The sequence below is a fragment of the Papaver somniferum genome, chromosome 8 (genome assembly GCF_003573695.1).
Source record: "Papaver somniferum cultivar HN1 chromosome 8, ASM357369v1, whole genome shotgun sequence".
In the NCBI taxonomy this organism is placed as follows: Eukaryota; Viridiplantae; Streptophyta; class Magnoliopsida; order Ranunculales; family Papaveraceae; genus Papaver; species Papaver somniferum.
This window is the reverse complement of record NC_039365.1, coordinates 10,901,499-10,907,959: the sequence shown is the minus strand read 5'-3', so window position 1 is coordinate 10,907,959 and position 6,461 is coordinate 10,901,499. Positions and strand designations below refer to the sequence as shown.

Below are 6,461 nucleotides of genomic sequence, written 5' to 3'. Positions count from 1 at the left end.
AAAGTAAATAGACTTTTGAGTGATAGATAAGCTCAAGTATCCACATACCTTTTAGTCAATGAATTTCCACTAGTTCCTTGAGTAGTTTTTCGTCTTGTATGATAATTTCCATGGAGTTCTTGAGATCAACTACACTCTCTATCCTAGTCCGAGACTTAGCTATAGTAGACTAGAAATCAAGACTTATAGTTTTGATCATTAACATTGACAAACATGATTGAGATAGCAACGCATGCGAGTTCGACCGAGCAATGCTCTAACAAAATGTGTTGTCATGAAATTCAAGAACGCATATAACATCAATATGAAAGTGAAGGAGAAAGCCGAAAAAGAAACAAAAAATTAAATAAAAAAGATAAAACTAAATCCTAATCCCAGTAAAGGAAACCAGGCTCCTGCAAAATGCCCATACCAACTGTTTTCATCCTTGAGGATGCACTTATGTTAGAGCAGTGCTCGGTTGAACCCACAAGTTTTTTTATCTCAAGCTTGTTATTAATGTTAGGTAATCAAAACTATATCTTTATTTGTAGTCTACTAAGTAAAGTTTCTGGTGGGTTAGAATTGTAGTTAAGTATCAGAGATCACCCTTGAAGACTGAAGATCGAGGAAGACATTTGGAGAACTTCTGTATTAGTTATGTGAAGGCTGAACCATTATATTTTAATTATTATATACCATCATTCTATCTATTGAGACTATGTCGTATGACTTATAGTAGATTCACAAAGAAGATGTTTCGAGTCAAGCTTGTCTTGGGAAAAATCTCGAAATATGATTTAGCGATTAGATATTCAAAGGTCCTTGACAATATTAGTTCTATGAATTAATTTGTGAATCAATTGACAATCTCTCATGCAATGATTATCTCACTTGGGAATGTTTCAAACACCATAAAAGAGAAATATGAACTTATTGGAATTTCTACTCAGGGTAGGTTGGCGAACTAAGTTTGCAAACTATAGATATCTGAGATAACGAAATAGAGGAAGGTTGGCGAACCAGTTCGCAAACCACAAATTCGGTTGAGAATAATTCACGAACCCGGTTGGCGAACCATGGTGAACCGATTTTATAATTTGGATTAATTGGCTAGCAGTTGGCGAACCTGGTTCACGAACCGAGGTCAACTATTCGGTATTTTATTCGGGTTGGAGAACCCGATTCATGAACCTTAACACCCTGACTCGTGAACAAGCCTTACAGTTGGGATACCATTGTATCAACTACCCCGATAATGTTTAGCAGATGCTCAAAGACTTATTATTTTAATAAGTTTAGCATTGGTAGAACTCTCTTAAACACTTCTAAGACTTCATTGATCATTTAAACACTTATATGCGTGAACTATGATTAATTTGTTAGGTGTTTAAATGAACATCATATAGGTTTCGTTCTTTGGATAACTTTCCAAACCGAACAGTCATTATACACGGTTCAGTAACCGAACCTATATGTATAGTCTTCTGTTGTAGTTTGAAGACCTAACTAGTTTGCTTGATTATCAAGTTAGCTTAGATTGAAGTCTAATTTAACCGTGGTATTTGAAAACTATAAATAGAGCATCTATTTCAACTGGGAAAATTAATCCCTGACACTTTGTGTCCTAGTTGGTTCTAGAGTCGCCTATACTGGCCTTTTAGGTTTACGACTAAAAAGACTTTGTTTGGGGATTAATGAAGCCATGTTCGACTATATTTACCTTGATAATTCGTGAATCCTGATCTTATTTTATGTTATCGATGTTTTCGTATTCTCTTTCAGGCAAGATAGATAGTAATCGAAAAGTTCTATTTTTCTCAGACATTGTGATTCCTCAAGATAGATATCTAAAGACTGATCTTAGTTGATCTTTCGACGATTTTCTTGAGAGGTGGTTAAGAATCTAGGATGCTCTTTGGGAGTCGTAAGTTTCAGATTCGTGAGGTTTGCTGGCTTGTCCATTGCAAACAGATTTCCACACCTTGATCTTTGATCTAAATGGAAATCAAATAGGATTATTTGTTAAAGGAAGATTGATATCAAAAGTCTTCACTTTGGATGAAGAAACTCTTAGGATGTAAAGGACGCCAGCTTAGGGAATCAAGTGCGAAGAACCTTGCGAGGTTCAAGAGATGTAAATAGAGCGACTGTAACTGAATCGCTTTGAAGGTGGACTCGCTCTCAACTGCATTCCAGTACAAAGTATAATAGCATGATAGTATATGTAGTGGATTAATACAGTGTGGTATTCCCGGGGTTTTCTACTATTGAGGTTTCCTCGTTAACAAAATTTCTGGTATCTTGTGTTTTTCCTTTTTCGAATTATATTCGTAATCTTTATAATCGTATATATACATGTTTGTACGTACGCAATCTAAGTAGATACGTCTTCTTGATTGTAATTGACTACGAAATTAGTTTCTTGTAGAATTTGTATCTTGAAAGATAGATAACAAGTTTAATCAGTTGGCGAAATTCTGATTGAATTATTTTGATACAAATAGATTGATATAAGATATTGATTTTTGAGATCGTCCAAAAGCTCCGCTTAAAAATCAGATTCACGGACCTTGTGTCTACATACATACTGATTGAGAGTAGAGGTTGAGATATTAACTCTATATACATATTGTCAAGGATCATTAAGCTGGTCAACTTGGAAATGTATTAAGTTTTTTCTATAAAGGTTGTCGAACGAAAAAGTTGAAGGTATTTGGTATACCCGCGTTTTCAATTTCATCGCTGAGATGATGGTCATAATTATCGTTAGCAATTGCTTGCACGATGTAGTTAAAATAATATTGTTTTGTTCTTCCAAATGTATATATGGCTGAAATAGTGTTTAGATGAGAGTAAAAGAATCATTCATAATATCTTCACAGTTATTTCCATGTTAGTTACAAACTTCAAGATTGAATACTCACTATTCCACTATTGGTGTGTCTCTCCTTCCCAATACTCCTTTAATAGACTTTGAAGGAATCGATATAAGAAAGGAAAACAGGTAACAATGATAGTTGTGACGGATACGAACCCGGGGTATTGATCAACACATTTTATTCCCATAGGATGAATAATAACAGAAATACCGGAGACCATTCCCATGAGAATCTTATCCATTGATATTAGAATATCCGTCAGGAAAATTTTCCAGAATGTAGGTGGCACCTATATAAAGGAAAATAAAGTTAAAAACAGAAGTAGATGCCAAATTCAAACTTGATGAGTGATCTACTAAATCAAAGTGGTGATGTTTCATACAAAATTATTAACTATTTCTGAATTTGTATATAAAATATATGTCTCTGACATAGTAATTATAAAGTTGAAGTCCTAACAGAGATAGCTTACCGATTGGAAAAGAATTATATCATATAATGTCTGAAGTAGAACTGTAAGGGGGACTCAGTGAAATAAGTAAAAGTAGAGCGTGAAGATCAATGAAGTCAATATGTACAGTAAAATCTGTTCAAAACTATTTAATTATTTGATCTCAAAAAGAAAAATAAAAAAGTAATAGTTGTCAACACACACAAAACAACAACAATAAAACTTACCGCGTCTCCAACAGCTCGAACTATGTGATGTTGTAATGTAATAAACGCAATCAGACCAATGAGAGCACCTACAAGCATGATGAATCCCCACTGTTCCATAAATTATTACAAAAAATGTTATCCACTACAACATGAGGATAACAACTATAGAAATTTATTAAGAAAAATCATGTGGACCAGAACTTGGATTTGCAGTTCAACTTATAAAACTTGTATGAAAATTGGTGCCTAGTTTCGTTCCTATAGTTAGTATTTAAAGATTTGCATATCCTTGGAGATTATAGATATAACCTACAAAACAATTTACCATACCTACCCAACCATTTACCAAGTTTTGAAGAAAGAAGAACACACATGTTCGTATAACTACATGGAGTTGAGCATTCAGCCTTCTAATCAGGTAGAGGTAAGAATTGATTACATTGTTAATCTAGAATAGATGATTTAAATTGTTTAATAAAATTCTAAGAGTCTCCTTATTCCATTTTTTTTATAATTTCATTCAAATTATAATAAGATGACAAATATGTTTCTTATATAATATCATATCCACTTCTTAAGACGAACTCATTAAATCTAAAATTAATACAAATTAATATTGGCTTAGATCCCAAAATCCTTACTGATTGATCAGTGATCAACTATGTATGGAATATGCTCGCTAGAGGATACTCGACTAAAAATAATAATAAACACAGCTAAAAACTTTAGCTAAGAAACTTACAACTAGAAAGTTCTCCTTATATGTCCCACATGTATACTACACAAGCAACCAAGAAACAGTGAGTAATAATCCTCAAACCGACCGCAAAAATTATTCCTCACGATGGTTAGTTTTTTGAATTGGGGATACCAACACTTAATGAAAAAAATTCAATTTACAAATGCAATATTATCACGAAAGCAGTACTCTAATAATTCATTAAGAAATACTTCCAATAAAACAAAAAAAAATCAATTTAGAAATACAATTTGTATGTTACACCATTCAACTCAAACATAACCTATTCATCCGTAATTTAGATCTCACTAATTTTCAAACCCCCAAAAAAATGAGCAAGAACGTCCAATTTTCATCATCGCGACAATGGTAACAAACGCCGATTGAATAGAAAAGGAGTGAAAAAAGGATATTACGATCTTAGGGTTTAGTAGATAATTTTGATTCTCTAACTCACACTGATTTATGATGAATCAATGATACCTAAATAACAAACATCGGAGAAAGGGTTTAGAGAGCAGGAATATTTTTACAGAGAAAAAGGAAAAGACTTACCTTGTTACACTGTAGAAAAGTAAGTGAGGGAGAGAATGACCTACAAAACTTTAGATTTATTTGAGTACTAGAGATAAAGTAGTTGGGTTTACTCGCGGTTAATGACTAAATTGGTTCAACACTAATTACTGAATACTCCACAATTTAATCATTAGATTACATATATTGACCATCTTATGACAAATCAAAACTTTAATTATTAATTTAATTTTTAAACACTCAAGTAAACTTATATATCCATAATTTTAGATGTCAGCCTTGATATCATTCAAAAACATTTCGAGTCGCCTAGCAATCCACCAATTTGTAATCCAAGAACAACAAAAGATACTCTTTTTTTTTGCAAGGTAGAAAATTTGGACCATTTCTGAATTTGTGTGTTTCGATTTGCGCGAGGGTCATGCTAATCTTCTATATATTATTCCAATTTTATCTGAAGTTTCCAAGAGGACAACACTAACAAATTATGCGCACTAGAATATTAAGAAGTTGGACAAAACTGAAAAGTTTTTTTTTAATTTAATTAACAAAACTGACATTTTTTTTGTACTAACGAGTTTAAGAGTTAAGTCGATGGTATAATCACCTAATAACTTTATCATTGTGCTATTATGAATTATTTTCTTTTTTTTGATAAAAGTTTTTTCATTTTCATTCAAAGCTTCAAATTAGTTCCATTATGGTTAAGAACATCAAGAATAAGATTACAAGTAATAAAATTACATTCAAATATTCCTTAGAAAAGAGAATTGGAATGCCGAAAAAAGTTTCAAATACATATAGAGATCCGGTTAAATAGGAAATAGGATGGAGATTGGAATAAAATCCCACCATTTGATAGATATTCTTCTTGAGAAAGATATGACTCTCAAAACAAGAGAGTGTGATGCTCATATTGGTCTTGACAACTTCTAAGACCAAAAAAATTCTTAAATCTCTTTTTTTTTTATAAAATGAAATTCAATTTTTTCCGGTGTGATTCGAAGAAATTCTTCACCATAACATATACCGACATCAAGAAGGTCATGAAAAACAAGAAGAAACTTTACAAGAACACATATAACATAGCTTGGAAAGCGAATAAGAAAACCGAAACGACAACAAAACATTTAAATAAATAAAAAACAATAAAATTAAATCCTAATCCCACTAAAGGAAACCAGGCTCCTGCAAGGTGTCCATACCAACTGATTTCATCCTTAAGGATGTACCTCATCGCTGAGATGATGGTCATAGCTATTTTATAGTTACTTGCACGATGTAGTTAAAAGAATATTGTTTCAAAATGTATATATAGCTAAAATAGAGTTTAGATGGGAGTAAAGAACCATTCAAAATACCTTCACAGTTATTTCCATGTCGATTACAAATTCAAGATTGAATACTCACCATTCCAGTATTGGAGTGGTCTCCTTCCGAATACCCCTTTAATAGACTTTGAAGGAATCGATATAAGAAAGGCAAGCAGGTAAGAATGATATCTATGGCGAATGGACCCGAGGTACTGATCAACATATTTTATTCCCAGAATATGAATAATAACAAATATACATGAGACCACTCCCATTAGAACCTTCGCCAGTGATGTTAAAATTTCCATCAGGAAAATTTCCCGGAATGTAGGTGGCACCTGTACAAAGGAAAAT

The 6,461-nt window shown here is 32.6% G+C and overlaps 1 non-coding gene across 1 annotated transcript; it reads right to left on the bottom strand.

Moving 5' to 3' along the window:
* Positions 1-5,165: 5,165 nt before the first annotated feature.
* Positions 5,166-5,270, bottom strand: LOC113307039. The gene has a single exon (XR_003339006.1). It is a non-coding gene; the product is annotated as a U6 spliceosomal RNA (small nuclear RNA).
* Between the last annotated feature and the right edge of the window lie 1,191 nt (positions 5,271-6,461).